Source organism: Pleurodeles waltl, chromosome 9, assembly GCF_031143425.1.
Source record: "Pleurodeles waltl isolate 20211129_DDA chromosome 9, aPleWal1.hap1.20221129, whole genome shotgun sequence".
NCBI classification, from domain to species: Eukaryota; Metazoa; Chordata; class Amphibia; order Caudata; family Salamandridae; genus Pleurodeles; species Pleurodeles waltl.
Window position 1 is genome coordinate 970,067,089 of NC_090448.1, and position 10,912 is coordinate 970,078,000.

At 48.5% G+C, this 10,912-nt stretch overlaps 1 protein-coding gene across 28 annotated transcripts in view; it reads right to left on the reverse strand.

Annotated features, from left to right (window-relative positions):
• Nucleotides 1-8,662, reverse strand: part of NRXN3 (neurexin 3) — a 1,990,994-nt gene extending 1,982,332 nt beyond the window's left edge. For 27 of the 28 annotated variants that reach the window (XR_011198826.1, XR_011198824.1, XR_011198825.1 and 24 more), the window contains exon 1: nucleotides 8,451-8,662. The gene's annotated coding sequence lies outside the window, so the exon portion shown is untranslated. The remainder of the gene's footprint in view (nucleotides 1-8,450) is intronic. The other variant, XM_069208392.1, reaches the window with a different exon arrangement.
• Between the last annotated feature and the right edge of the window lie 2,250 nt (nucleotides 8,663-10,912).

A 10,912-nucleotide genomic window follows, 5' to 3' on the forward strand; every position in this document is an offset into this window, starting at 1 on the left:
AGATGCGGACCAGAAAATAAGCAAGCAATCCAAGTGGCTGTGGCTGATATTTGAGAAGCCAATCCTAATCAGGCACTACTGTCCATGAAATAACCGGTCAACGTCGGCTGCTTCTGAACACTAGATCTGTAATCCAGTGGTCCCAATGCTGATACTGCATAACCATTCCCAGGGTGCTGAAGTGGATACTTCTAGTGGCCAATACAGTGGGCAGATAATAATCCTGGATCGATCAATCCTGGCAGGCAGGTGCTGACACAAATGTCAACCAGTTCAAGAAGTTCAACGAATCATCCAGTCGTAGTTACCTAGGTGACCTGGTTAACATTATTCCTTCATTACATATTTTCATTAATTTATTTTGTGTGATTCAGTGAAATATGTTTCTTAACATTGTTTCTGTGTCATGAATAAATAGTCAAAAACAAATCCTGGAGCATACATTTACTTTAGAACAATACTACAACCTGATAATGTGTACCAGTAACAAAACAGAACCACCCTCTCAACAATGACATCACTGTTTGGCATGTAGCACAATTTACACCTCAAAGATTATGACATCAGCAATTAAATGTTGTGGTCTGCTTAGGGGTGATACATTAAATCAGAAAATACATTCTTTATGAGGTAGCCATAGGATTCCACAAATCCAGGCAGACTAGATTGCCTTGTATTTAACAACAGAAGAATAAGAGGGCTCTGCTAGAATGCAATGTCCCAAACTATTTCTGTAGTTTGGTTGAGCAGGGCCAAAGGTGGGTGTGAATGGGATCACCGGTAGGGCACACTCCTGTTGAAGGATAGCTGATCTTGTGCTATTAGGGTGGTGCATATACAAGTATACAAAAAGTGATAGAATGCTTGAATTAATGTCAGAAATTGGTAAGTACTCGGGGCCCCATCCCAATACATCATTATTTTGCACTCCATGCCATCTCAGTTTGGATCCAGCTATATGCAAATCAGTCTTGACACTGCTCCAGTGGGAACAGACCAGCCTTAACTGCCAAGCCTGGTCCTCCCTGAACCAGAACCCAAGCAACCTAGGACATATTTTGCCCTTGTTATGGCTCTTCAGCCAGGTACAGCTGAGGCCCTTTGACACTGCATGAGTGATACCCACATCTGGGCACACCCATACCAATTAGGGTGACATATTTTAGTATACAAAAAGTGATGGATAGAATGCTTGTAGACCTAGACCACTACAGCAGAGTGGAAGGTGTAGACCCAGGCTGTTACAGTAGACTAGGAGATGTTGGTGCAGGCTGTTACGGCAGGGTCAGAGGTGTAAACCCAGGTGTAGGCCCAGTTTAGAGGTGATACAGCAGCATCAGAGGTGTAGATGCAGGATGCACAGCAGTGTCGGAGGTGTAGATGCAAGCCACTACAGCAGCATCAGAGGTGTAGACGCAGGCTGCAACAGCAGGATCAGAGGGTGTAGATGCAGACTGCTACAGCAGACTAAACGGTGTTGACGCAGGCTGTTACAGCAGGGTCAGAGGTGCAGATGCAGGTTGCTACGCAGCATCAAAGGTGCAAAAGCAGGCCGCTACAGAATAGTCAGATGTATTGACGCAGGCTGCTACAGTAGGGTCAGAGGTGTAGATGCAGGTTGTTACAACATGCTCAGAGGTGCCGACACAGGCTGCTACAGCAGGATGAGAGGTGTAGATGCAGGAGTCGGAGATGTAGACACAGGCCACCACAGCAGGGTGAGAAGTGTAGATTCAGACCTCTACAGCAGGGTGAGAGGTGTAGATGCAGACCTCTACAGCAGGGTGAGAGGTGTAGATGCAGGCCTCTTCAGCAGGGTGAGAGGTGTAGACACATGCTGCTACCGCAAGGTCAGCGGTGTAGACAATGGCCCTTGCAGCAAGATCACAAGTGTAGACACCGGCTTCTACAGGATAAGCAGACACATAGACACTGGCCTCTGCAGCATAATTAGAAAGGTAGACAACAGCCTCTGCAGCAGAGTTAGAAGTGTAGACACAAGCTGCTATATTAGGGTCAGAGGACTAGACACTGGCCACTACAGCATGAACAGAAGTGTAGTGACTGGCCTCTGCAGCATGATCAGAGGTGTAGTGACTGGCCTCTGCAGCATGATAGGTGTGTAGTGACTGGCCTCTGCAGCATGATCAGAGGTGTAGTGACTTGCCTCTGCAGCATGATAGGTGTGTAGTGACTGGCCTCTGCAGCATGATCAGAGGTGTAGTGACTGGCCTGCGCTGCATGATCAGAGGTGTAGTGACTGGCCTGCGAAGCAGGGTCATAGGTGTAGTGACCGGCCTCCACAGCATGATCAGAGGTGTAGTGACTGGCCTCCGCAGCATGAACAGAGGTGTAGTGCCTGGCCTCTGCAGCATGAACAGAGGTGTAGTGACTGACCTCTGCAGCATGATCAGAGGTATAGTGCCTGGCATCTGCAGCATGAACATAGGTGTAGTGCTTGGCCTCTGCAGCATGAACAGATGTGGAGTGCCTGGCCTCTGCAGCATGATCAGACGTGTAGTGACTGGCCTGCGCAGCAGGGTCATAGGTGAAGTGACTGGCCTCCACAGCATGATCAGAGGTGTAGTGACTGGCCTCCGCAGCATGAACAGAGGTGTAATGCCTGGCCTCTGCAGCATGATCAGACGTGTAGTGACTGGCCTGCACAGCAGGGTCATAGGTGAAGTGACTGGCCTGCGCAGCAGGGTCATAGGTGTAGTGACTGGCCTCCACAGCATGATCAGAGGTGTAGTGACTGGCCTGTGCAGCATGATAGGTGTGTAGTGCCTGGCCTCTGCAGCATGAACAGAGGTGTAGTGCCTGGCCTGTGCAGCAGGATCATAGGTGTAGTGACTGGCCTCTACAGCATGATCAGAGGTGTAGTGACTGGCCTCTGCAGCATGATAGGTGTGTAGTGCCTGGCCTCTGCAGCATGAACAGAGGTGTAGTGCCTGGCCTGCACAGCAGGATCATAGGTGTAGTGACTGGCCTCTACAGCATGATCAGAGGTGTAGTAACTGGCCTGCACAGCAGGATCATAGGTGTAGTGACTGGCCTCTACAGCATGAACAGAGGTGTAGTGACTGGCCTCTACAGCATGAACAGAGGTGTAGTGCCTGGCCTGCGCAGCAGGGTCATAGGTGTAGTGACTGGCCTCCACAGCATGATCAGAGGTGTAGTGACTGGCCTGTGCAGCATGATAGGTGTGTAGTGCCTGGCCTCTGCAGCATGAACAGAGGTGTAGTGACTGGCCTCTACAGCATGAACAGAGGTGTAGTGCCTGGCCTGTGCAGCAGGATCATAGGTGTAGTGACTGGCCTCCACAGCATGATCAGAGGTGTAGTGACTGGCCTCTGCAGCATGATAGGTGTGTAGTGCCTGGCCTCTGCAGCATGAACAGAGGTGTAGTGCCTGGCCTGCGCAGCAGGATCATAGGTGTAGTGACTGGCCTCTACAGCATGATCAGAGGTGTAGTAACTGGCCTGCACAGCAGGATCATAGGTGTAGTGACTGGCCTCTACAGCATGAACAGAGGTGTAGTGACTGGCCTCTACAGCATGAACAGAGGTGTAGTGCCTGGCCTGCGCAGCAGGGTCATAGGTGTAGTGACTGGCCTCCACAGCATGATCAGAGGTGTAGTGACTGGCCTGTGCAGCATGATAGGTGTGTAGTGCCTGGCCTCTGCAGCATGAACAGAGGTGTAGTGACTGGCCTCTACAGCATGAACAGAGGTGTAGTGCCTGGCCTGTGCAGCAGGATCATAGGTGTAGTGACTGGCCTCCACAGCATGATCAGAGGTGTAGTGACTGGCCTCTGCAGCATGATAGGTGTGTAGTGCCTGGCCTCTGCAGCATGATCAGAGATGTAGACTCCGACTCCTAGAGCAGGACTCGGTTCTGTGCACTTTGGTGCATACGCGAAGAGCTCCCTCTCCCGCAATGGAGTAGGTCCTAGCCTTTATTGCTTTTGCTGCCTTTACTTTTGTGTCTTCTCTGTTTTCCTTCATATACGAAAAGAAGTTTTAGCCTAATTATGCTTCTAAAGAGCTACTTGGCAGTTATATTATTTAGAATAATCGACTTCATTAGTCCTATTTGCATGTGCTTAAAATGAGCAGTATTTTGCTGCTGCATTTAAAATACTAATAAAGTTTGGTTATGGAAAAACAGGATATATTGACTTAGAGAATTCTTCAACACCTGAAGCAAATGGTGTCAACAGAGCAAACCTGGCTAGGTAAGATCGGGTGGGCCTTATCCGTAGTGCACAAGTGAAAGGCGCTGGCACTGTGTGAGAAATGTAGCCCTGGCCACTAGAATACACGCTAGGGGTGGTGTCTTGGACTCTACAGCAGCAGGTAGACGGTAGGATCCACAGTAAGGGAAAGGTGCACACATTTGGTCACTGCCCTGTATGGTCACTGTAATGGTGTTATCTCAACCAACAACATTCTCATATATGGGTTGAAATGAAGAGAAAAGCAAATGTGAATATCATACATTCAGAGAATTGAGGAAATTTTAAAAGAAGGTGCAGACTCGTCAGTAGAGACTTGTGCATTCCCCGTGGAGGAGCCCTGCCTCTTCCCTCAGGAGCACAACTACGCCCGCACTCCAAGAGTAGGAGGTTCAGCAACACATGTCTCGCTCCCCACCGCAGGGCAATGCGCGAAGTCACTGCTCTGCTACATATTGCATTTGCAAGGAGCCTATGCACCTCGCGTAGCACCTCCCATTGGGCACCCTGCATCTCTTCGTTAAAGACAAACACACAAATAATATAGATTTTTAAAAACGTTGGAATTATAGAGCTGACCCACAATGTAGTAAACACTAATAAATGGGCACAAACACATAAAAATGCTAGAGTTAGACTCACAAGATATACAAATGAAGCCATCAGGCAAAGTGGCAGCAGCGAGTGAAATCACAGTCCAGCCCAGCGACGTCTGCAGAACTTCATTTCGCTCTTTGCTACCCCCACCTCAAAATTACAAAAAAACAAACCCAACCTAACCCAAGATGTTTCCAATTTTTTATAGCAATTTTTCCTTTGTCTCCCAACAGCAGATGAGATATTCCTTTAAGCAGGCCAAGCCCCTCAGCCGGAACGCTGGAGCTACCTCCGCCGGCATGGAAGCGCGATGCATTTCATGGATGGTTAATCCCAATCATTATCATCATCACAAGCTCATTTGACCAAATGCTTTTATTTTTTGGAGTTCTCCACATTCTAAATTTTCGTTCATCAAACCTCCAAACTCCGCTCTTCCTACAAAACGAAAACACGCACACACCTTGCTTGAAACCCATCATCATTGCCCCTCGCTTCCATGTTATGCGACACACTGGTGGAAGGGATGGGGGAGGCAACCAAGGGAGGGGGGGTGAAAAAAAGATGGCGACGGATCGGATGGTGGCTAATGGAAAAAACAGACATGCACTTGGTGAGCACACTGACATGGCGTCTTTCGCTCTCTCGTCTTCACATCCATGCCCACACAACCCAAGAGGCATGAAGGAAAAAGGTCACAGTGCCCAGTTGGCGGAGGTAGGTTGGTTGACGAAGCCTCCACCCTCACAATATCTTCCAAGAATATTGCTGTTTCGAAGAGCAATACATCATCGCTGGTGACGTGAATGGGGGACTGTTGGCAAGGGTGCGGTTACAAAGGGGGGGGAGATAAAACTGCAGGGAGGTGAGCAGAAATATAGCATACACACAAAAAAAAATCCCATCACGCCTCTAATCCGTGTCCAGAAAACCATTTTTATTTCCTTCTAAATGGTTAGCGCAGACAGATTTCTCTATCTCGCTTTTGCAGCAGTGGGTTGTGCTGATTACAGTAGTTAAATCCCCTCCCCACTCTCCACCCCTCCCTTTTTACAAAGATCTGAAGAATAAATGCATCTGGTAGATAATGAAATAAATTGCCGCAATCATGTTTAATAACATACTTCTCTCCTAGCGAACCTTGGCGCCATTGTCCATCCCGCCATTACCTCTGCTTCCTAAATATAGGTGGGGGTGGTGCACAAAGGGTGAACGGGGACATTTAGGGAACATCCAAATCCTAGCCGCTTCCCTGTCCGACAGCAACCATTCCTTATCTTCGACATTTGGAAACAATCTTACAAAATTTGCTCAACTGTGGCCCAAGGCATCAATTGAACCTTCCAGCACAAAACGGCACACCATTGCAATTTGCAATAAAATAGATTTTATCCAAAATAAACCTTTTGCATTTTTGCACTAATGAGGCGATTTATTTGAAAAACTGAAAATTTAAACCACAGACTATACGTTTTCTGCAAAGACTGAAAAATATATGTGTGCAGAATGTATTGTAATAAATAAGGATATGAAGGTAAAAGCAATCATTGAATTAGAAGATTCAATTTAATATGGTAACTTGGACCGTTTCCCTCTCATTTCAAAAAGCATTTGTACGGAAATGCTCATACCATTTTCAGAAGAATTATTCCTATGTTTGTAGCAATGGACTTCCATCTCAAATAAAACCCAACGACCAACACACATGAAAAAATCCAAGGTGAACCCTCCCAGGTTGTCGACGCAGTACCAAAGCACACCATTTTCCTTTTCGCATTTAGGTTTCCTCATGTTGGTTTATTAAAGGAAGCTAAAGAGGAGAACTCAACTAATCCAAATTGCAAGTACAAAAAAACATTAAAAAATTGAGCAACATTTCTGTATAAAGATAAAACATGCAGTGAGGAAAATAAATAAATCTGAATTCTTCAATTTCACGGTACATTCGGTAGATTCTCGCTGACCTCCCCCAGGCAAATTCCGAATCCTAGATGTTAACGCTGATATCCCGCATACACACACAATTATTTTGCACAGCTAAAATCCAAAAGGTCAACTAAACCATATTAGAAAAAACACAGTTATACATAAGAAGCTACATATTTCCAGGTCGCACTTCAAACACACCATGGCATTACACATCAAATACGGTGTCGATTTGTTTGTTTCATGGATTCGGTGATGGGAATTTTGTATTTTATGCTGTTACAGTTTTCTGAGGACCTTGACCGGGAAAGTAACCAAGAATTGCTCTCCATCGACTAAAGGCTTAATCATAACCAAAGAAACCCGACTATCCGACTGAATTTAAGCATTCCACTATTTTCTATGGTGGTAGCGCATTTGCTGGGCCCAAGGTTGCTGCCTCAGTAAAGAGTGTTTTTATCCGAAAAAAAATCCTGTTATCACCATAAAGACAGATTCGTCGTCGCCCTGCAGAAGTCACCTACAAGGCGATCCAAAGTCATCGCCTTTGGCCCACTGCATTACATCACTGGGCCGCTTTCTCAAAGAGGCTAAAATTAGTGGATGCGGGGGTGGTGATGGGGAGATTACAATAGACGGGAGGGGGGGGGGGGGGTGCGTGTAATGAGGGGGAGACGGGACAATAGGCAAATCCCAAAAGGCACGCGCTAAGGTCAAGCGACAGAGCCTGGCCGCTCCGATAGGGACGGGAGCTGCGGCGACGGGAGCGCACGGAGCGGCGGCGAAGAGACTGCGCTAGCGGGAGCTGGAGGGCTGGGGCACGGAAGGCAAACTGGCAGAGGCATCCCTGCCGCCCCCGCGACTTCTCACTCTTAGCCGCGGGCTCCCCCGCCCGCTCGCCCCTCCCCCTTAACTTTTCGTGATGTTCGAAAGACAGGCAGAGTTATCACATGCCAAATTATTTAGCTAAGTGTTCGTTTATTGAGTGTGGTGGGAGCTGGGACGCCGCGTGACAGACCGTGCCGGCATCACCGAGCAGGGGTGTTCAAAAAAACGTAGGCACCCGATTAAATTCCAGGTCCGTATACTTCAGCCCTGCCTCGCCCACACCCATCAATGCACGCCCGGATCCTGTGGATATACGAGTGCCATCAGGGGCATGTGCCAGGCACAACAAGCGCGAGTTCCATGTCACCCACTTTTCACTTTCTAAGTATTCCGCCCGCTTCAGTGGTACCAGAGTTCAAGCTTCGCCCACCTCCCCGGCCGCTAGTCAGGAGGAACCCACGAAAAATCGTGACAATCCACAGACAGGCTGCTGCCTGGCACATGGCACGCCACCCCTCTGGTGCCATGCCTGCTTCACCCTTTGGCTGTGGTCACATCATCACACGGCGCCTCATGCCCCCTCGGGGGGCGCGAGGGAGGCACCAAGTTCTTTGAACAATCTTAAAGCAGGTGCAGTGTCACTGGGATTGGCACCCTGGACGGGCGGGTAGGGCAGCCGGGCGTGGGAGGTCAGAGGTTAATAGGTACAGTTAATTGGGACAGCCATATGAGAGTGCAACTTTGCTAGCGGCTTGAGGGCACCTGTACGGGGCATCACTCGTAAGGTATCGCCAAGGGCAAGCAGATGCACAGGTCAAGTGGGCACTTTGTGTGTGGGGAGGGGGCGATTTGGAAAGTCTTACCCTGGCAGCGACGATCTCTTTCAGTAGATGAAATGGGTGTCCTTGGGGTGGCGGAGAGGGTGCGGTATCCAGAGCTGGTGGGTGGGGGATGGCTGGGTGCTGAGCAGGGGGGCAGGCAGACTCCCGGTCCCCCTCTCTCTCACACTGGTCAGCTGGATCCCGGGCAGGAGGACAAGGAGATGTGCAGGCTGAGCTCTCACACACAGACTGCCAGCGCTGCCAGCCCCCACCACACGCTCCCAGGCTAGCCCCGCCCCCAGCACGCGGCGCCCTCCCATTAAAGGCACAAGAGCAGGAGCGCATAGGACGAGGATGGAGAACTATCGGAGTGGGACGCAAGGCACAGGGTGCAACTGTGTGTGTGTGTTGGAGGGGGTGTCAGACACCCTCTACGCCCATACAAGTGCTCACGTTTAGAGTAACTCACGTTTTGTGAGATTATAAACGTTTCTAAGAGAGAATTAAATTAAGAGAGGGGTGGAACGGAAGGATGTTTGTTTTTGATTGATTTGTGGCAATGCCAATGAAGGAATAGGCAGTAGGGCGCGGGCATAGAAAAGTAAAGGATCTCTACTAGAAGAGTCAGGATTGAAGCAGAGGAGCCCAACGGCATTCTATGTGTGGGGATGGAGTGAAGAACAATGGCGACCCTCTGTGATGTGGACATAGGTGACAAAGGGTCTGATTTGGAGATTGGCAGCCAGTTATCAGGTCCCCAAGGGCAGCATAAAGATATGTTTCACTGGCCTGGCAAAAGTCTGACTGTCATACTTCCAGATCTCTGCCAGGCGGGCAGATACATCAGCACCTTCAGAAGAGCCTCTGTCGTTGCCGCTCTGCAGAAGACACTGAAACTTTGTTAAGCAGGCCCCCATGTATACTGCGTCTGATCAGCAAATTTTTTTGTTTTTCAAAGACAAAAACAAAATGTCCCTGACACAAGTGGAGGTTTCTCCCAGCACATGGCGATTAGGAGCAGCAGACCTTTCCTGCAGGTCTGAAACAGGAAAAAAAAGTATGTCAAAGCATCTGTCCTAATTAGGTTGGGTAGTATGAGGAATTCTAATTGCTGGCCCACTGTCCATCAGGCCACTTATCAAAGGTTTCCACTGGTGAAGCCAGCATAGATTCCACCATCGGAACCATGGTGCTTTCCTGACTCCAAATAGAATGTGAAACTACAAATTCGGCAGACAAGACAACAGCCACATTTGTGACAGTGTGCCTGCATGCCAAACTATAAATAAGGCCCTCAGTGGTCCACCAGGTGTTGTGATTTAGAGCAGAATTAACTCTCCTCTCTGCACAGGGAGGGAAATTGAGGAGAGTAGACAGTCTTCCTTCAGTGAGGCATGTGCGAAGGAGAATAAACGGACTGTCATTGAGAAGGGAAAAGTCACCAGCCGGGGTAGCGGGCAATAAAATTCCCCTCTATAGAAGGAGACACCACCGGAAGGGCAGAAGAGAACAAGGGTCTTCTAACCGTGGAGGAGGAATTTTAAGGTCCTCCCATATTGGAGGAGGAACACAGATTGGAATACAAGGGCTTCCATTAGAGAAGTGGAGGCACAGGAGAAAAAATGTCTTCAATAGGAGTAGAGGACAATGAAGTTGGAAGGCAGAGAACAAAAGGTGCTGCTCCATGAGACGGGATGGAAGGGGGGAGTGGATAGGAGAGAATCAATGGGGCAGAGACTTCGGAGAAAAAAGTGGTCTTCTGCAGGAGCAAGAAGTCACATGGGCAGAGCAAAATAAAATGTCTCTCCCTTAGGGAAGCAGTCAGCATAGATGGCACAGGTAGGTGTAAAGGTCCTTCGGTGGTGAAGGAAAGAATCAGAGGAAAAAAGAAGGACTTCTACTGGAGAAAGAGAGAGAGAGAGACCGAGACAAAGATGGGGGGAAAGTGCTTCAAATTGGGATGAAGGAGAAAGAGGGTCTTCTTTGGGAATAGGGTCAGGAGAACAGGGGGTCTTACATGAGGCAGAGGAGAGAAGCAGCCTTCCTGGAGGTGAGAACCAGAGGAAGAAATGCTCCTCCAGGAGATGGAAGACATACTAGAATACGAGAAGGAGGGTGGTGGCATGGGTAAAGAACTGACACTCTTCAATGATTGCACGCCCCAAAAAAATAGAGAATCTCCCAGGAAAGACATTACGTAATAGAGAATGGTTTTTAATTTGAGCGATGGTGGAGAGTATAAGGACGTCATAAACAATCCCAGAGGAGAGTAGAGACTATCCCATGAGAGAAACTAGGTGAGAGAGAGGATCGCCCTCCATGGGAGAAACAGCAGAGAATGAAGGGAGACGGAAGACAGAGTACCAAAGCAGTACATCAGTCTGTAATTTAAGGGCAATGGAAAAAATGAATTTTCATGAATGTGCAGGAAATGGAACTGTTTTTTACTGGTGGTGAGTAGTGGTAGTCTACAGGGTATTTCATGTTGGGGAGGGATGGATCAT